Source organism: Theropithecus gelada, chromosome 12 (assembly GCF_003255815.1).
Source record: "Theropithecus gelada isolate Dixy chromosome 12, Tgel_1.0, whole genome shotgun sequence".
Taxonomy (NCBI): domain Eukaryota; kingdom Metazoa; phylum Chordata; class Mammalia; order Primates; family Cercopithecidae; genus Theropithecus; species Theropithecus gelada.
In genome coordinates, this window is record NC_037680.1 from 20,593,532 (window position 1) to 20,616,096 (window position 22,565).

Here is a 22,565-nt window from a genome sequence, read left to right on the forward strand (position 1 = left end):
TGCTGCTCTTGTTCTCAGAGACATTGAAGTTAGCCTATGTGATTAAACACCTAATTTTTAAAAGCCCCATAGAAAAGGAAACATGTATTTTTTCAAATAATGCATTAAAAACATAAATATTCTTTCCAAACATTAAAACAGTATGGATTTAAAATCTGAGGGTTGATATGAGTCATTGTGTCATCTCATATCCCTAGATAAGTTGGGCAATGTACTTAAACTTCTTGAATCTCAATTTCTTCAGCTGTGAACTATGGATAATGGTTCTCTGCAGGTCTCTTGTTAAAATTACATCAGGTAACATGAACAAAACTGTTTCAGTGGCGTTTAAGTGAAGTTATGCCAATCTAAAGGTTATATTATTTTTAGTCTGTTCTTTAAGAATATGAAGTTATAAATGTATTTATGTATGATTTATGTATGTATTATGTATGACTTCTATTGTTTAAAAATCTTTTACTGAGCAACTACAATGGAATAAAATTTGCTAAATAACAGGAAGTGAAAAAAAGAACATACTCATTTTTTTAAACACCAGTGATAACTACTTTGTATAATCACCCTTTGTGTTTTTAAGATAAGCTTAAATCAGAACATATGGTCTTTTCTCAGTTTACCCATTCCAAATCTTTATCAAGCATCCAAATTGCATGTTATTTTATCTGAATGTCAGGCTCTCAATTCCCAAATCCTATCTATACTTCTACAAGCACTTTCCAAATCGAAATATGATTCTTCTTCGTCTTATCCAGCTTTCCCAAATCCAAAGTGTAATAATTCCAATATGACTACTATCTTATATTTAATCTGACATAGATTATTGCCGCAGCCTTGATTCTATAGTCAGATACACTTAGGTTTTAATCAGAACTCTGCTGAGTCCATGGGACATTAATTGATTTAATCAAATAATTATTAGTTTTCTCATGTATAAAATGAAACTATCAAAAGAGCCTACCTCATAGGGTTGTTGTGAATGTCAACAGTTATTCACTACAAAGCTCTGAGCACTGCAATGCAGGCTGAGTAGGAATTCAACATGCATTAGTTACATAAATAAATGCAGCATAGCAGAGTGCTTAACAGACTGCAGAGCCAGATTCCTGGGTCTAAATGCTGGCCCCACTATTCATGAGCTGAATGGCCTGGGCAAGCTGTATATCACGTCTGTATTTCACAGGGTTGTGGTGAGGATTCTATCAAAAGCTCTTAAACACTGTCCGGCAAACACTTAATAAGTGTTTGGTGTTATCATAGTTAAGTAAAAAATGTTCTAAGAAGGTAAGTTGCTTTTTGATAAATAGTTATATCTCAAAACTCTCTTTTCTGTTGTAAGTCCCTTTCTTACTCCTGAAAAAAAAAAAGTTCAAAAATTTCATGTTTTACTTTCTTTACTTAGTTGAGGTAAAAAAATAATAATAATTAAAAGGCCAATCTAACATATTTTAGGATATGCAAAATTATGAGAATTGCAGACGATCGCAATGTGATAAAATTAGAAAACAAACAAAAGAAAACAAAAATATCATACAAGCGAAAAAACAAACTAGACTTGTCAAAAGTTAAATATAATTTTGAAATACTTTATCAAATAGGAATTATAGGTGTAAATCATTTTGTTTGATGCTAAAACAGCTTTCTCTTAACCTTTTGCGTTTTGGGGGATATAAACAAATTTTCATGCTGTAGCTTCGCTAGCTGAATTGTTTAACAGATCTCTCTGTAAATTTCATGTGTATTTATATAATTACTACTAAACAAGGCTATTAAATGTCAAACACCTGTCACCCCAAATGCACAACTCATTTTCTGTAACATGCTGATATAACTTGAGGATCAATATTTTTAAAATATATCTTTATTTCCAAATATATTTTATATATATGTGTGCATATATATTAACAAAGTACAAATATACAAATTTGAATACAAATTACAGGAATAAGAGTAAGTGAAAGAGTTTTCACTGAGCCTTTCTAGCTATTTAATCTTATATTTACAATATTAACATAAATGCATTTAAAAATGAATTTTAAAGACACATAAATTAATATTAAAAAGCTATAAACTTCTATGACCAACATCATAAAGTAGCTTTTTAAAATTACTTGGCTGATTCATAAAAATTTTAAAACATGCATCCTTGCATGAATTTCCAAGAGATGTTTAGGCCAGTTATATTTAGACATTTCTGTAAAAGTTCTAAAAGTTACCCACAGAGAAAACACTTCATAAAACTGAGAGATTTTAGAAGTATCAGTTAGAACACAAAAAATGACTCAGCAGTTCTCACGAGCAGCAAGATTCTTTAAAAAGTGATTCATGTGTTGACTCAAATGGAAGTATGATTTTTCACTGTTAAGATTGCCAGGTAACTGAGGAACATGATAATGATAGCAGGAGTAAAATACACATCTGGTGGCCAGAAGAAAGGCTCAGCTACTTATAAATTTTGAGAAAACAGGAAAAAGTGTGTTTATTTTGCAAAGACAATGTATAGAGTTATTAGATTATTCCTAGTGGTAAAGTTTAGGGACAAGAGAGAAATTAGTCTGGGAGAACTAAAGAGTTAGTTGGTTTCTTTATAGACTAGCTACTATAGTCTTTATCATCTTTGATATACTCTTGTCTTGGTTGCCAGGACTATTGGGTAACTCATGAGACAGCTGGATCATGGCTGGATGAACTGTACCTTAACCAGTCCTTCTCAAATTTTCATGTCAATACACATTAAGACAATCATAATATTTGCAAGGTACACTGGAGTAAACAGCAAAGAATATTTTTACAGGTGGACCGAGGCCCCGGTAATTAGCCTCACAGTTGAGGGAATAAATATTTCAGACCTCTTTGAACAGTGCTAGGATATTTCAGTTGGAAAACTGCTAAAATCAGTATTTTGTTGTTCTTTCTGGAAAATGGGGAGACAGACAGGACTGTCTGAGAAATAGCAATGCCTGCCTCAAACAAAATTCTCTCAAAAGCCAGGCAATATGGATATTTAATGTACTGTTACTTTGGGGATTACTCTATTCTAATTTCCAATGATCATTTGTGCAGTGAAAATATTTGTATCCCATGAAGCTCCTTACAGATTCTGTCCATCCTGTAAATGGACAGAACAGCCACTCTGATTGCTGCTTCTACCCGTCCACCAGCGTGGGAAGCATGGGATAATGGGGGCTTCATGAATTCCTGAGAATATGGCAATGTTGCCTTCAATTAAATGATTAATTTCATGAAGACTTTCAGGCATTTGAACATTTCACAGCCAGAGATTATAAACGAGGCACAAAAAGGAGCATGACTGGAGGTTCTCTGGTAAACCTGGCATTACCTCTGTAGTGACTGAATCATAAGGAGTTGGGAGGGACCTGGGACAGGGGCGAGGTGACCAGGTAGTGCAGGACAAATTTCAAAATTATACAAAGACATTAAAAACTTTTAGCAAGCATGGTAGTCCTTGTGAGAATGTCACCTCACCTTTCAGCAACATGCACATTCAGAAAACATTCCCTGTCCCTTAAATCTAAATGTAGGTGACCTAAGCAAGATAGCAAAATTGAAAATGTAACAACCTAAAAAGAAAAACTCCATCATTGGGTGACCTAAATTATATCAACCCATGAGGCTAGTATTTATACTTTTAAATTATGTATAAGCCTTGACCAATTAGCAGAAATGGGTTTCATTTCTTACACTAAATCTTATTTTACAAATAATGCTTCCAGGATAATGCAAGGATAATGGGATTCACCTGTATACTTCTGAATGTTTAAATTATTTTTAAGTATAGAGTAAATATCTTACTGTGTACATTAATAGGGGATAATAAAGGACGTAAGTTCCATCAAATGTATCTTCTGATTAAAGAAAATTGAGATAGCATGTTTTGTGGAGAGGGAAATTTTTCTTCTACTCTAATGGCAGACGCAGTCAAGTAACTGCACTTATCCCAACACTGTCATATCTTAGCAGAAGCAGCATGACTGCTCCTTCCTCACAGCTAACCTCTCTACCTTACACTATATTATATCCCACCTTTTGGGTCTTGTCCTATCTAGAATTGTCTCTTGGTTTTATTTCCCATTTATTTTCCCAATATTTCAAAGTCCCGTGCCTGCAATCTCACTCAATTTCCTTAACTTATACCCAAGAAAAAAAGTTACTTTTGCTGTTTAAACTTTCCTTCAAGCAGTATCCCTTTTTGCCTACTGAAAAAAAAATTTACTATTAAACTTCTTCAAAACACAGACGGCACCTGCTTCATGCCTATTCCCATCTCACACTAGCCTCTGCTTCTAACATTCTGCCGAACTTCTCTCCAGGGCCTCTGTGGTCCCGGCCACAGTGAGGCCAGAGGCATGCAAAGTCCTCCAAAGACTGACCAGAATGCCTCTCTCTGAGAACATTTTCCACCATTCTTTCTCAGGCCTCTTATATTGTATTCACACCATTATTTTTGTTATTCCTCACAGCATTCCGTGGACATGATTGGACACATTTCACACATGCTTTTTCATAAAATCCCCTCAATCTTCTGCCTGGCAAACACATGATTATCCTTCAACTATATACTGTCCTTTCTTTTCCTACAACTTTTCTGACTTCTCCAAATTCTGTGGCAGATTATAGATTTGTTCATGATTATTGTTTCTAAGTATTTTTCTTCAAAATAAGACTATGAGATATCTGATGTCACTGATTATTTCCCATCTATCTCACCAATGCAAACACCTAGCAGGTTTCATGACACAGAATTAGTGCTTGGTATACCATTGTTGAAGGAATGCACACTGCATTTTAACTCCTGGCTAATTTCTAGTTCCTCTGACATGCCAGAGGTTACTCTTTTCCACCATTAATGCATTCTCAGACCAGGTTCTACAGAAACTACTTTCATCTCATGAATACTCTCAAAATTAAAATGGTCCTCAATTGATGGTTACAACAAAACCAAACTCCTTAGCCTGATTCAATAATCTAATTGAAGCTTCATGAGTATGATTTACAATTAATTTTTAGTATTTATACACTACTTCATTCACTGCCATCTTTCACCTCCCCAAAATACACCAAATATATTCCCATTCCTGGATCTTTCTTTATGCAATACCATCATCTAGACAGGAAACCTCTTTGTTCTTTGCCTAAGAAAATCCTTCAAGGTTAGTCTCAAACCCTCGTCTCTCTATTACAGTTTTATTTGTGAAAAACAGCATAATACAGTGAAAAGCATGTTAAGGTTTAGAGACCAAAGACTTGAATCTGAGTTTCAACTGCTATTTGCTTGTCTAAACTTGCATAAAGTACTTAACCTCACCAAGACTCTTCTTTCACATTTGAAAAATAGGGATTAATAATACTTTCTGCCTGACACTATAATGATAGGAACAAATGAAATCATGGTTGGGACACACTAGGCAAAGGACAGTTTTTTGTGGATGTCATTGCTCCCATGTTGCTCAATGAACTTGTACAGACATTGTCTATATCACACGTTTTAGGATGCGTACCTCATTGTAGAGTTTATGAACTGTATCATATATGCATGGTTGAATACATCTCTTGAGGCCCAAGGACTTACATTTATTTTTTCCCACTCTATTTTATAATATTGGGTAGCATAATGTAGCAATAAAAACATATTGATTCCTAGTTGATATAAAATCAAGTCAAAAATACTTTGTTATGTAAAGCTATCACCAAATTTGATACGTAAAGCATAAGATGTCCTTGATATGCAAAAAATTATGCAGTTTTACATTTCCTTTGATTGCCGCTTTCTAGTTAATTTAAAAACAGAGTTTTAATTGTATTTTTAAAATTACTTGAACATTTTTAGTAAAGCCTACTACTAATTCCAAAACACTGAGGGATATGAGGATTACTTCTTTTGGCATGAAAACAGATCGCTGCAGCCTTGACCTCTCGGATTCAAGGTAACCTCTCGCCTCAGCTTCCCAAGTACCTAGGACTACAGACTTGTGTCACCAAACCTGGCTAATTCTTTCAGTTTTTGTACTGACATGTTGCCTGTACAACATGCCTGTACATGTTGGTCTCACCATGTTGCCCAGGCTGGTCTCAAACTCCTGGGCTTCAGCAGTCCTCCTGTCAGCCTGTCAGTGCTGGGAATTACAAGCATGAGCCCCTATACCTAGCATCTTTTAAATATTTATTCCTATGCAATCTTTCTCCTTATGAAATTGAAGATCCTATGATTTCTAAGAATTTGTAACAAATGCCTTAAAAATTAACTTTCTTGGAATTATTTAAAAACAAATTTTTAGTGTTATTATAACTAAGTTATATATTAAGATTTATAGAGTACCATTAACCTGATTTCAAGTATGTTCTTTTACATGTGTTTTTTTTTTTTTTTGAGACAGGGTCTTGTTCTGTTGCCCGGGCTGGGGTACAGTGGCGTGATCATGGCTCCTGTAACCTTCACCTCCTGGGCCAAAGCAAACCTCCCACCTCAGCCTCCCATGATGCTTGGCCTTATTTATTTATTTATTTATTTATTTATTTATTTATTTATTGTGAGCAGGGGTGGAGGGGTGGCAGGTTCAGAGATATAATTTTGCCACATTGCCCAGGCTGGTCTCAAACTCTGGAGCTCAAGCAATCTGCCTGACTTTACCTCCCGAAACACTGGAATTACAGGCATGAGCCACCACACCTTGCCTTCTTTTATTAAGAATGCTTTTCACACACAATTAGATCTATTTTCTTGGATATATTACAGACAAACTATCACTTCTAGTATTTTAAGGTGGAAAGGTAATTTTTATGTAGTTATTATAAGAGTATGAAAAAATTACCTTATAATATCTATTATAATTACCATAGCTGAGAATTCAAAATAGTTACAGCAGTCTAGACCATTTATAAGACTATCAAGAATGTGAGCAACATCATTTACTCAATGTTATTTGGGAAAATTAGCATATAATATAAAGATAGTTAATATCATACTTCGGCTTATTATTAAATATAATACCGAATCACATAATATCTTTACAGAAGCAATACAACTTTCCTAGAACTGTGTTTATTTCACAAGATCTTGTTCTTATTTTCAAATACACCTTACTTTTAAGTCTGAGCTATTTCACCTGACAAACTTATATGTAAGTGCATTAAATAAAACGAATTTATAGTATTTCAAATAAAATTAAAATTGGATTTATGAGTTTCAACTTCCAAATAAAACAATATTAATTGAATCATTTGTTAATCTGTATGTTTACACTTGAGGATGCAAGAATATAAATAAGAACCTCTAAAGATTCATGTGCACTCAATACTAATAGTAACTCACTCAAATCAAATAATTTCTCTGTAAAATAGGTTCCAGTAATGGCTTTTGTGTTTACATATTTCAAATGGATGTTGTGAAGATTCACAAACTGCAAGAGATGTAAAGATGACTGATTTTGTCCAGCTGCAGTACCCTTTAGCCATCTCTGACATCTAATTTTTAAAGCCCTGGGGAAGGAATTTTTGTAGCTTTGATAACTGTTTTAGGATTTAAAAATCCTTTCTCTTTTGAAGACTCAGTGTAGGAATTTTTTTTGCATCTAACATAGAGCTTTACGTATGTATTTAATATGTGAAAAACATACCTGCTCGTCTAAAAAAAAGAACACCTGCTATGACCAAAGTACCAATGGAATGTATTATTATGAATATAAACAATGGAGTCTAGTTAAGATCCTTTTACTGAAGGATTTTAGATCATGTCAGAAAATATTGTCATGTTAAAATAGCCTCGTGTGTGTGTGTGTGTGTGTGTGTGTGTGTGTATGTATGTTTTCTGCTAACTTTAGAATGTATCAAGTGATTTTTATCAGTTTAACGGCAAGTTGGCACCTGAATCTAAAAAGTATAGGTTAAATCATAACATTTTCCTGCACTGCAACTATAAACACTTAGAATATAGACAAAGTTGGCAAATAAAAATTATTGTGTGGACATAGGCAAAATATTATTGTCATTAATTATAGCCTTAGAAATAAGAGATGTATTAGACAAATGGAATGTGTTGCTTTCTGACCTTTCATTACAAAAGCAAATAGATTAGAAAATAAATGAAATCACTGTTTTATAAGTAATTGTCATTGCAGCATTGCCTCTCATCAAACCCTATGTTAATAGAAGAAACTCAGCCTGAATGATTAAAAATCAGTGCTCTTTTAGGTGTTTTAAATGCTTCTTTATTCCTCTCCATGCATTCTTCATATTTCTGAATTGCTGGATTACCCTCACACTCTCCTTGTTAAAAGCTCCAGAAATTTATTTTCTCCTTCGCCCCCCTCCTCCACTTCTACCTAGGTTAAAATGCACCTAGATTTTTTTTTTTTTTTTTTTTTTAATCTCTTAGAGCTCTGTTCTTTGCTAGCCAAGTTGATATATTAGGTTCTTTCATGGGTGATATATGTGTATTAAACAGGATTCTTATGAAAACAATGAGTCAGTCAGAGATTGAAATTACAAGCTCTCTGTGAAAATAATAAAAGTACTTTTGTTTGAGAGAAGGATAATTTGTTGATTGATACTCATTTCACACTTCTTGGGTGGCAATTTGCTGACTTGTAAAGTTGGCTCTCTGACTTTTTCAATGAATAAACACATGTTTAATCAATGAATCATAAAGAAGATGCTCTTCAATTTTCAATTTTTAGAAATCCTATTGAGTCCTTAAGATACAAAACACATGTTCCAGTCATTATTTAAAACTTCTCTGTAAGGAAAAGATTTACTCAATTTGCTGATTTAAGAAAAACTTAGGAAGCCAAAGATGAAATGTTCCACTTGTATCTTTTTTTCAGAAATACAGAATAGAAGATAAGTATTTCATCTCTGAAAGCAAAGCTTTTTCCTCTTGTTCTCTGGGGCTACTTTACTTATTCTAACTGGATGATAACTCCTAATTGTAATTTTGACGTTCAGGGCAGCTTGGAGAGCCTACCCAATTAGAAGCAGAGATAACTCCCTGGGAGGAGGCATGTTAAAAGACTAATGCCTGACAGGAAACGACAAGCCAAAATCAGATAGTTCTACACAACTCTCAGAGGAAAGGGGTCTTGCTGCTAGAAAGGGACATTGAGTGGGAGCAGCCAACTGGCTCGTGCAATTGTCAGACAGATGAGTCATTTGATCTTTGATTCCACAAATGTGTTAGAGATTGCTTCTGAGCCAAACTGTGCACACACAGATATTGCTATTGGCCACTTTTAGGAGGCATTTTTGTTGTTTTTGTTTTTAAGAACCTGTAAAAGAAAGAGGATTCTTTATCCATCCTCTTCCTCTATAGGCTAAAATAAAAAAAAGTTAGATGCAGGTCTCCAGTTAAGGCTTAAAAACCAATGGCATGTTAATGTCAGCTGGTTAGTGGAAGAAAGGGTTTTGGTGGTATGATGGCCAAGTGATAATAGTCAAATGAATTATCAATATAATATATAAATCATTACCAAAGTCCTCAAAGGCACTATTTAGCTTTCTGCAAAACAAAACAAAAAAAAAGTAAGAAACCAACATTTGATGACTAAGTATAAAAGAAACCCAAATTAGTAAACACAATGTCTCCATCCTTTCTTGTTCTCAGATTAAGAAACAAGGAGAGTAGGGATACTTTGAGGCCCACAAAAAGTGTTATTTCTGGTCAAATTAGCTCATTACTATAATTTTTAAAAGAGGAAATCAACTCCACAAAAACTGGAAAACAAACTTTTTTATTTTATAGATCTCCCTTAAGACAACATTAAATTATATGTACTGGCCTAAAAACAAAACAAAACAAAATATCTGTGTGATTTAGGGAGAAGTTTGCTCTGTGTCAAATGACCCAGATTCACTGCAGTATATGGAGACAATGTGTAGAAAGATCTGGCACATTTATCAAAACAAAAGAAGTTGTTCATTAGTTATTTTACTTGGAAAAATAATTCTGATATTTTCCTGGATTGAGTGGATGAGAAAAAAATAGAGATGAGAGAAGACACAATAAATATGGGAGAGACTTGATTAGCATAAAAGTAGTATCATAGTGAGAGGATCAGTTAGAGCATGTATAGTGAATCGTCTTTCACTGGAAGAATCATAGTGCGAGACATGGTGATTTTTATATAAGCCAATTTACACTTGAGAGGAAGACAGAATATTAAACAGCCCAATTTAAAAGCCATAGGATGATACAAATATTCTTAAATATACCAGTCCTGAATCATTGGTAAATTATATGCATTTTATATTTCAGACACAAAGTGAATGTTGTTGATGACAAATATTCTTCAAAATTTAATTTCTTATGGCATTCAAAATGACATTAACTCTGAAAACGATTTTATGATACACTTTTAATGAAAACAAACTGTCCTTTATTGCATTCTGTAAAAGTAGCATTAATAGGATAATTGCTGTTTATTGAGTACTTCCTATGTTCCAGCCTCTGTGGTGAGCACATAATGTCCATTATCTTATTAAATCTTCACAATAACATCATGAGTTAGGTATTATAATTGCTATTATATAGATGAGGAAATGGAAGATTGCAGAGGTTAAATACTTTCTTCAAGGTCACAGAGTTGCAATGCTATTATTTGAATTTAGATCTCTTCTGTCTCCCAAACCTGGTTTCTTTATTTCTGTACTATATTGTGATACAATCTCAGACAAAGCAATGAAGTCTAATTATGTATCTTTTTCTGTCTCAATCTGCCTTTTTTTGTGTAGTAGACTATGGAAGTATCTTGAGGAAAAGGGAAGAAAATCACATGAGACATCAAGATTTTGAAGTCATGCTATGCCAATACTAAAACAGCTCTTACAGTCAAGGTGATACTCAAATATTTAGCAACAGGTGGAATATACTGTACAGGCTATAGCTTTTACCAGCAGCCATGAATAGGCAACTTGAGGGGAATCTTGGCCATTTGTAGGTGATCCATGAACTCTGGCTGTGGGAGAAAGGTAGAATGGGATGGAGACGAGTGGCAAATGAGAGACATCACAGGCTGACTGACAGGCAAGTAGGTGGAGGAGTCTCAGGGTAACCTCTCGCTCTGCCCACCTGTGTCTGAGCCAGCATGAGATTATTTGAGAGGTCCTGTTAGGGCACTGGATAGCAGCTATTTAAAATGAGTAGAAGTCTTTTAATATTTATTAATGAGTATGACTGTGCCATGCATGCCAGCTAACCATGAGGCATGCATAGAGGAACTGCATTTGTCTATTTTCAGTAAATCCTAACTATGCGTATGATCTCACCTGCTTTGCCTCGATGATAGAATACTTATTCACTTGACCCTAGGTTGTCCTTAGTGAATACAAGTAAGTTTTTCAATACTGTATATTGCTAAGGTAATGCCCAATTCTTATAATAATCAGCTAAGTGACCCTTACCACAAAACCATTCCTTTAACCATTTAATCAGTCTGTCACCGTGTGCTTATTTTTACTTTGGTAGGCCATCTTCTGAGGTCAAGCAGACTGGCCACATGACAGTCACTACGTCTTCCTGGTGAAGACCTGTTAGTTCTGCCACTTGGCACAGCCTCAGGGCCTGGTTAGCTCAGCAGGTTGAAGCCCAGCATGAAGGATGTCAACATCACAGGTCCAAATACCATATGGTACAAGGATCTGTCTTTCCATTTTTCAGCCTCAGATCTTACCTCCTAACATCTGCCACCCATATAACCTCTTTATACTAGAACGGACACTAGGCAAGTTAGTACCTTTGAAGCAACACAAAACCCTAATAGGAAGGATGGATACCACCTGGCAATCAATTGCATATTAAAAATGACAAAGCCTTAACTGAGCTTGAGTTGAAGTTCAATATGCCAACACTAAACACTCAGCCGGATTCTCCCTAGGAAATGCTGCAAGGAATCACTACAGGGCCTTTGAGTGAGGTCATATGATTGCCTCAGTGCACTAAATTAGGCGGGTGCAAAAGTAACTGCTGTTTTGGCCATTGAAAGTAATAACACCTTGATTTTCTTGTTTTAAACAGAGCCGAATGCCTTCGATTTATGTGAATCATTAAACAACTGCTAAATAAACCGTATTTGGTGACTAGTGAATCAGCAAAAGACTTCTGTTTCCTCATAGACATCATCTACTGGCAATAGTAATTTTCCCCTACATTTTATGAAGCAATTACACTTTTCACAGCATACTAGATATGGAGGTTTATTTAGAGTAAAAGAAGAACACAGAAAACAATGAGATTCAGATTGAAACAGACACACACACACACACACACACAGAGTTGTAGCATTACTAATAGTGGTAATGACACTAAACTACTAAATAGCTTCTGAATGGTCTGCAAAAACGTATCAACTAAAGATATCTGTTATTGAGATACTACAGAATTCCTTACATTTATGGACAATTCTAATGATTTATATAATTGCAATACCCCTTTGAAAATGTCTTGGCTCAGGAAAAAAATACAAAACTGCAACAACAGAAAGATTTTTCCAGTTATCTATGTTGCAGGCTATAAAAAAGGTAGAAACATAAATGAAACTCGTATTGAGCAAATACACTAGGTAAACATTTCCTTCATCAGCCTGGAGTGGGACTCCAAGGCTGGTCAGCTTTACCATGAATTCTGCTCTACGATAAATATTGTTGTAGCAAGATTCCAGTGAGTCTTGTCTCCTCCATGAAATCTTTTTTCAGATATTTTTGCAAAGAAAGTCATTGACTTATTTTTGTTTCATCTGTCCTTTCTGACCACTCATACTCATGGTAATGAGCAGGAAAATGGTCAACAGGACCTGAAACAAGAAGGTTAAGAAAATCAAAGGTCAACAGAAATGTACAGAATGGAAAATCAGGCACTGGGCAACAGACATGACCCAGTTTCGATCTGGCCTTAAATTAATAACATGACTCTCGAAAAGGTTCTTTTCTACAGAAGTTTGAACAGGTATATGCAAATAGAAAAAAAAGTAGGACACCTTTTTACTTTTAAGTTTAATGCTTATTCTATTTATTCTGTAAGGGAATTCTGAAGAAGGTATTTGTCAATTCAGTACCTTTACTATATGGAATCTGATTGAAACCTCGTTGAACACTGACGTTTAAAGATTTGGGTATGTGAGTGCATGCATGCACACACACACATACACAAACAATAATTTGGTAAAATAAAAAAAATGCTCTGCTATAAGCAACAAATATATAAATATACACATATATATCTGTCACTTCTAGAAAATATACAAATTCTTCTCTGCAACATCTTTCTTGTAGCTTCACCTATGATCTCATTATGATATTATCTAATGAAGTTGATTAATGACAGCAATTAAAATAGCATAGTATTTAAGACAGAAAGAGTCATCCATAGAATTTAAGGATGCTTATTTATATCTAAAACTATCATGGAAACACTGTTATATTGTTTTATTACAACTAAGATACATTTCAAAGCTTCTTCAAATATGACAGCTTAAAATTATTCTAGAATAATGTCAATATTTTATGCTGGAGTTCATCAAGGGTTTCATTTTCCTTGATATTATTCAACATATTTCACCATTTTGCCACTCTGATCTGATTTTCATGGATTATGTCTCTCCTGAATTTGTATCCACTTGTCATTATACACATTTGGTAAATGTTACATTCAGAGCCATACTATGTACTCTAAAAAAATGCCAAATTTTAACGTACATCTGAATCACCTAGAGGTCTTAAAGTGCCGATTATGAGTCAGTAGATTTTTGCTGGAATTAAAATTCCGCATTTCTAGAGGTTCCCAGGCAATGTCGGTGCTGCTTCTACACAGACTACACTTTAAGTAGCAATGTTCTAATGCCTCCTAAAAGTAGACTTAAAACCCAATGCCCATTTTCTGGAAATATGTTAATTGAAATTGAGCTCCTAGACAGAGCATCTCATTTCATTCAACCACGAATTAAACACAATATCACTCAAAAAAGAACATGCACACATAGCTTTTATCTTTTTATGAATATTAATATATTGTCACATCCTGGAAATGCTGACTTGCCACACATTCTTATGAATGAGTCTGTCTTTGGAAGAGTATATGCATTCATACGCAGGTAAAAATCTTCTAAACATTATATTGGAATTTGCTTGTATCATCAAAGAAGAAATAAGAAAAATGTCATGGGTTATGAAGAAGAAAAGAATAGAAAACAACCAGATGTAAAATGTGAGAAATTATGAAAAAAGAAGAACCAGATATAAAATGTGAAAAATTATGAAAAACGTCTGTTTTCTGTTGTTTGGTTTTAGAAACAGAATTGATAGCATGAAAGTACAAATGATCTGATCATATGATATCGTATCTGACAGCTTGGTTAAAATTTTATCAGTCACTTCTCAATTTACCGCACATTATCATACATCAGGGAGCAGCAGCCTCAGTAGCTATGAGTCAGAACTTGTGACATAAGAAAAACAAAGGCAGAAGACCAACTTCCATTTTATTTGCAATTTCTCATATATTATAAATATATTAGAAATAGAAATAAATGAATGCACACACATAAATTCCCCAATTTATGTTTCTTCTTACTTTCATTTGCTTCCTTATTTTCTAAAAAATTACATCTGGAAAAGTGAGGTAGAGAGTTTATGTATCTGGGAAACTGGCACGAAGGACATTTCAAAATACTTTCTTTAGAGGCAACTATCTTCTCTCCTCTGCTACCTGCAATCACTCGCACCTCTACCACTGCATGTAATAACCATGCTTTCTTCAATTTTTAATTATGTTGTTAACAGAGATCCTAATCTGAGTCCACCTGAAAGCAAACAAACAAACAAAAAAACACCTCTGGTAGCAACTTGGCGTCCTAGTTTACAACTATAAAATAACAGAATAACTAAATAAGGAAGTACCAGGTTTTTCTCTTACACCACATTTGTGTGAAGTGAGAACAGGAAGGAAGGCCCAGGATAAAGTAATCAGGAGACGATAGAAAAATAAGCAAATAAGCGCTGGAGGATGTTTGCTGTTAGACCAAACTTCTCTTTAATTTTCCCTACGACTGATCGGTTATTAAAATGCTTAAAGAATTGAATAGGTGTCCACTAGGCCTGAACTTTAGTGCAAATCTACTGAACAAACTGTGATGACAGATTACAAAATCCTGAAGAAAAAAATGATAAATGTAGAGTTTTTTAAATGGGCAATGAAAAATTGCATTTATTTTATTATAAACATATGTAACCTGACTTTTAACTTTTATGAAAATAAGAGAATAAAAAAAATATATTTAGGATATAAATTAGTTTTGAATCTTTTAAGATATGTTTCTAAAAGTACAAATAACAGTCATACAAAAAATGTAGAACAACTAAAACTTACGTTAGTATCTAAATACTGTGACTTTTCAAAAGTACATCTCTACATACTTGAAATTTTTGGTTTTATAACATTAAAAAACTTGAGTATCTGAGGAGCAAACGTACCTATATAACATTAGTATTTGATGCTAAGATACTATAAAGTATATTTAAAAAGACCCTAATAAAATACAGGCATGAAATTGTTTAGTTGCTGAAAAGGAATAGTGGAGTAACACACATTGAAAAATAAAACAAAACTGGAAGACTTTGGTAGTCTGAAATGAACACCTTCATCTACAACACTTTAACATCTTTTTCTGTGTACAAAGTTCTACTGAGGAATAAAAGTCCCAGACATCTTTAAAATCCTTTTTTTTTTTTTTCTTTTTTTTTGGCTAAGGTTCTGAGCAATATAGTTCCATAAGTTACAATTCTGGACCTGTTCTCTTCAAGACATTTTTTTTAAATGTGAGTTTTAGGACACTGTCATTTTGAAATATAAATCCTCTTGCAAGTTTCCTACCTGGTAAAATAACTTTTCACAATGGTATCCTTTTATATTGTTCACGATCTATTATGGTATCAGTAAAACTGCTGGAAAAACTACATTTTTTTTTTTTTTTTACCAGAGATCCAGTCCCTTAAAAAAGTATCGAAATCATCCCCACTCCCCCACCTCCATCCTGCAAAGGAGCTGCTGCTTGGCCAGCATTTAGAACAACTGCATAATGGCTCATATCTTTTCAGTCATTCCAGGGAAACTATGATGGGATGAAACTACCTCTGCACGCTTCCCACATTTCTGTGGCGAATCTCTGCCATAGACATTCTCTGCATGCTTTCTATCTTTGAGTAGCAACTCTATTGTACGTGTTTCTGTTGTGAATATCTCTAAAATTCAGTAGGGGCTTCTACAAAGTTGTCTTTGCTTAGATAGGCAAATAACGACCCTCAGTCTGTTCCCTCCAGGGTGTCATTTCCGAGTAAAGTGGTCAGTACATAAATAGATTCCATTTTCAGCAATGTCTTCTGCATGAATTCATGTTTCTGCTCTGATCTGAGAAACTACGGAAGAGAATTCATTGTTAAATTCAGAAGAAAGGTTTCCCCTTGTTAATGATGGGGTTAACATATATTAAATAATGTCCATATAACAGGCTGTGTTCTAAGCTTTTTTAGACTTACTAACTAACTCAGTCTTCTGACCAATCTTGAAAGTCACACTTATTATTTCCATTTTACAGGTGCAGAAATAGAGACCCAGAGATTAACTGTCTTGTGCAATGTCACAGCTGTTCTTTTGGGTAGTCAGCATTTAAACTTAGGAATTTTATCTTCAGGGTCCACACAATTGCTCACAATGATCTACTGACTATGCAACTGTATGACAGAGTCAAATCACTTCCTTCCAGTAATACTTACACCTCTTGTTCGCACTGGCCCTGCCTGGCTCTTTTCACTTTGTATCCTGTGTATGATCTCTCAAATCCTGCTTGAATATGTTTGGTTTGCTTTGGGTTTTTGTTTGTTTGTTTTAACTCTTTCCACATCCTCTTTAGAAGGTTCTTTATGTTACTATAGAGAAAGTCAGGATTGGGTTCTGTGTAACATGTCATAATCATCAGTTATTTAAATGAAGACTCAGATGTCACATTTTAAAAATTTCCAAGTGAATGAAGATTGAAAACATAGTTAATATTTGGGATATTAAAGTATGACTTTTTAAGCTGACATGATTGGCAAATAAAAAAGAAAATTAACAAACAATAATGTAAAGTTTTAATTTGAAATAAAAAAATATGTAGGATTTATTTTAGTATTTGGCATCAGGTTTCCTTAATAGATGCAAATTTTTATATCAAATCTTGAATTTATTACCAAGGAAAATGAAGTTAGTCCTTTTTTTTTTTTTAGAACACATTTAGAGTTGAAGGGGATCAGAAGATTCTACCCCCAAAGATGCCACTTTGACATAAGGATTACTTTGAGCTAAAGGCAGTTAAGGAACAGCAGCTATGGGAGGAACTATCTTCCTTCCCTTTTTCTGCCTAAAAGCAGAGCATAAATTTTTCTTTGTGAAGGTGTTTCTGCTCGTTTCTCCCGTATTAGGAAGAGGGGGATGTCTTATTGAAGACAGTGTATCACTGGAGAGGGAGCCTATTTGAGTCTGAATAACAAACATTACTAAAATAACCTTTGTCTTCCATTAGTTTTCCCCATGTATTTGCCTTCCCACAATTTACCATCCCTGAAAGCCCAAATCCCTTTGCTTTGTCTTGTCATGTCTCCACACTTTATCAGACTTTGTTAATATGATATGTAAGTTCTCAAACCTAGTCACTACTTTGGACTTTCACTTCTTTTCTGTGAAGATCCTGTGTGCATACAAAAATAAACCTTTCTCCTGTTAATCTGTCTTTTGTCACTTTAATTTGCAGGCCCCAGTTACTAAACGAAAGAGCATAGAACGGGTTTTTCTTACCTACATAGTACTAGGTACCCTATGTTTAAAAAATCAACAAATATCTCTCATTCTATAAAAGAGTAATAAAATGGATGGAGCCTGGGAATTATGTGGTAAGTCAATGATTTAAAAATCCAGAAATATTTGCCTACGGAAGATAAACTATAGAAGGAAGATTATGGCAAGTTAAAGTATATGAAGGTTTCACAATGAAAGAGGGATTCGGCCAGTGGTTCCTCTTGGATTTCAAAAGAAAGCAGTTTTATCACTCATATAGATAACAATTGCTGAGAACTAGGTGTATATAACAAGGACATAATCTCATGAATTTACTGTTTATAGACAAATTCAAGCAAAGGGTGTCTGATCCTTTGGGATGATCTAGAGGCAGCTCCTCTATTGCTTTAGAAATAAACAAGATAATTGCCACAGTCCTTTCTGACAACAGGACTCTGAGTGTTTCTATTTTCTTCATGTATCCTTTGATTTTTTTCATTGTTTGTCCTTCTCTTGGTCACTTTTCCCACTTCTTTTAGATGTACTTATGTAAAACAATCTAATCATTCACTCTAAAGCAGACCATCATTTTCAAACAACAAAAACATACATATCTTGATAAATCTTCTAAATATAATATGACTTCTTGCAAAGTTGAACAATAATAATGATAATTCACTTTGTGCCTTTATTTATAGAGAAATATTCCTTTCTCACTTAAGAAACTTTCATCTTCTTTGACTTTGAAGAATTATGTAAATTTCATATATTTTATTTTATGTAAACTTTATTTTGAATTATAATACACTAATAAATTCAAGCTAGAAAATAGGTGTATGTGGTATAACTCAAAAATATAAGTATCATAAAATAGCTCCCCGAGTCTCATAATATGAGATTCTGGAGAATTAAAGTTCAAAAACATCTTCTTATGAATTCTGAGTGCCTAAAAGGAGAAATCATAATATACTGCATGAAAAGAAAACACAGCAGCCTGTAAATAGCTTCCAGTGTCCAATCAGGAAGTTGTCACTGATTCTGGCTTATACTTAAAGTACTACAGTATAATTAAGTCATTTTAGACTTTGAAGTTAATTACAAAATAATTAGAGGAGGGAAGTTACAACATTTTGCAATTGTTGTTGAAGTGGCAGTGGTGGTAACTTGGATTTCTGCAAAGTTAGCCTTGAGATCAGTGGTAAGCTGCTCTATACAAATGAAGCTATATACTGTAGTTAACAACCATATACGATGTATTCATGATGTAGTTGCAGCAAAGATCGAAAAGAAACATGCATTGTACAGATTGACATATAAAGTTACAATTTTTGAAAAAAATTTCTTTGTAGCTGCAACACATATTATTTGGTTGGTAGATTAAGAGAAATTGCTATAGACCTGGAGTCAGATGCTCAGGCTTGACTCTGGCATTCTCCAACTGTATGACTGAGAAAGTGACAGAAACAACTATGACTTTTTTTTTTTTTTTTCTTGTCTGTCAAATGTTGAAAAGGAGGCGCTATGGAGGGAGGCACCAGCCTAACCTCATGATCTAACCTCAAAGTCTAATCTAGCTGTGAGCATAAAATGTAAGAACACGTGAAATACTTTTAAATATCTAAACACTCCCCCCAAACAAATATAAGATTTAATTGTGTTTAAATCTTGTCTAGAAGTACAACTGCCTAGCTGGGGAATCCATTTCAAAATACTCATTAACTTTATGAAATGAAACAATAGTTTCAGGATTTTTCATTCAAATATTCTGTAAGAATCAATATCCTTCTAAAGTAATGAAATGTGGGGACAAGAGAATATTTTTAGGATTTTCCCCAAGGGGAAGACAAATAGTTTAGCTATATTTGATATAACAAGGCTGATAATCTAATATCCTGGTCACCTTGAACTAAATGGTGAAATTCATTAAGGTTGAGGAATTTGTTTGCTCATTAATATTTGTATTTAACCTCCATTTTTTAATCAAAAGATTCCAGCATACTTGAGACCTAACAAAATTACTTGATTTAAAATAAAAGTTTATAATCTCATGGGAATAGATAGATAGTTGAAGAAACACTCAAGAAAAAAAAATTAGCATATGGGAAACTATTTCAGTATAATTGTTTAAAAACTAGGACAGCTGGCTGGGTGCAGTGGCTTGTGCCTGTAATCCCAGTGCTTTGGGAGGCTGAGGTGGGTGGATCATGAGGTCAAGAGATCGAGACCATCCTGGCCAACATGGTGAAACCCATCTCTACTAGAAATACAAAAATTAGCTGGGGGACGTGCCACATGCCTGTAGTCCCAGCTACTCAGGAGGCTGAGGCAGGAGAATTGGTTAAATCCGGGTGGCGGAGGTTGTAGTGAGCCGAGATTGTGATACTGTACTCCAGCCTGGTGACAGAGCGAGACTCCATTTCAAAAAATAAAAATAAATAAAAATAAAAATAAAAATAAAAAAATAAGACAGCTAGGATATAGGAGTTTTAAAGTCATGAAACTTGTAATTATATTCAAGTTAAACTTTAAATCAATTTTTAAATCTCTAAGGCTCTTCTGCACCTTAAAGTTTGTGATGTAAAAATGGATTGACCACACCAATGATTTGCTTGAATCCAAATTATTAGATGCATATAAATAGAAGAATTTCAATTGCAACTTTTATCTCAAAGAAAACATGAGTTTACTTTATTATGACTATATATATAACATAATATAAAATATATAATATATAACATTATATATAGTTATATATAATAAATTCTATTATATATTATGTATAATTATTTATATATGAGTAATACATATGAGTAATATAATAAAATATGAATTTACTTTATTATGGCTATATAGAATATAATATACAATATTATATAATATATAATATGATATACAATAATATATAATATATAATATAATAATATATATAATTATATATATATATATTAGACTAGAGGAAATATACATATTTCCAGGAAACCTGGGCCCACTTGATAAAGTTTTCCCTAACTACTTCAGATATTCCACTTATTTCCAACAGTTTCCAACAGTTGTTGACATAAGAATAAGAAATCTGAGATTCAAATATCAATCGCCAAGTTTAAATTAAAATCTGTTACATTATACATAGCCAAAATAATAATACTGCATTTATGTATGACCATTCTATCTGTACATAGAATGTAGAAGTAATACAAGTAGAATACTGACTGTATTCATAATTATATCCTCCTTCTATCTGTATAATTTGCAGTGTGCCAGAAAAACCCTCCCTCTCTCCCAATTCCTACTCATGCTTCTTCTAAAATATCACATCCTGACACTCATTAACATCATAATATGAATAAATCTTTTAATTTCCTTTTTTCCTCATACTAATACACAAAACTGGAGAACTAGGTATTTCAAAAGATGTAAAGGGCAAGAGAGAGAGAAGGTGTTAAGGCACTCTTGTTTGAATGTAATTAAGGCAAACTTTGCCATGTTGAAAGCTTTGAAAAGAGAAACAACTAATAAACAAAACAGAGTGCTCCTTAATATATGTAAGCATTCAGGCAGATCTTAACACTAAGTATTTCACTCCATGTGTACACAGGAATAAATCAGAATTTTAATTTTTTTACAAGGCTAACTCCAAAAGCCACCTTGGAAACAATTCAGGCTATTGGATTTCTGCCACCTCCAAATAGTATCTACTACATTAATAACGGTTATGGTTACTTGTATGTCCAAAGGAGGGATATTGTGTGATAAATACTTTCTGCTTGCTGGCAAACTCTTATTTTTTGTAGATGAATTCCCCAGAGGTTTCATACTAATTAAGCCTGCCTTCGAAGATGAATTGGCTTATTTACAGTGCTGCGGCACTTAAAGACTGTAAGTTCTCCAAGGGCAGGATGATGTCTTAATAATTTTGGATTACTAGTGACTAGCATAGGGATGAAAAAAGTAATCATTAAATATTCACAAATTAATTCACTGAGGCATTATTTAGTAGGTAATTGATTTACAACTTTGGCTTGTAGATAGATCCCAGGAAAGCAGAGAATGAGAGAAATGACTCCATTTAAAAAAAATGCCCATATGCTAATTGATGAAATCATTTATATTTAGAAGTAACTCCTACTAAGTGAGAGTTTGAAAATGGGAATTCCAACCAAGGAACAAATGTATAATAAGTTTAAGTCAGTAAATTAGCCAACTGTAACTTGTCTGCAGAAACAACACATTACCAGATGGAAGATACAAGAAATCTGCAATGTGGGTGCCCAAGGAGCAATAATCTGTCTAGGTGGTAATCACCAAAGGGTCAAGAACACTCTGGAACTCAAAGGATTGGGTTCTTACAATGGAGATGGATGTCTTAAACCTGTGTAAGAGCTAGATTTGGTAGCTGCTGGTCACGTGTGGCTAAATTCAAATTCAAATTAATGACATTAAATTTTAATTAATTCAAATTAATGAAAATTAAAATTAAAGTAAAATAAAATTAAAGACTTAGTTCTTCAGTCTCACTAGCCACATTTCTAGTGATCATTAGTTGAATGTGCCTAATGGCTGACATATTGGAAAGATAGGACATTTCCATCCTCACAGAAAGTTTTATTGGACAGTGTTACATCAGATCAAAGGTTTAAACTTACTTGTATTAGTATCATAATTTTGAATAATAGAATTATTATTGCTTTGTTTGAGAAGAGTAAATTCCTCCTCCTCCTCTCTCTTTCTCTTCACCTCCCCTCAATAATTTAGATAA

At 33.8% G+C, this 22,565-nt stretch overlaps 1 protein-coding gene across 1 annotated transcript in view; it reads right to left on the reverse strand.

The window, feature by feature from the left end:
• LRP1B (LDL receptor related protein 1B) overlaps positions 1-22,565 on the reverse strand; it is a 1,963,100-nt gene that overhangs the window by 1,292,608 nt on the left and 647,927 nt on the right. The gene's annotated exons all lie outside the window — the stretch shown is intronic.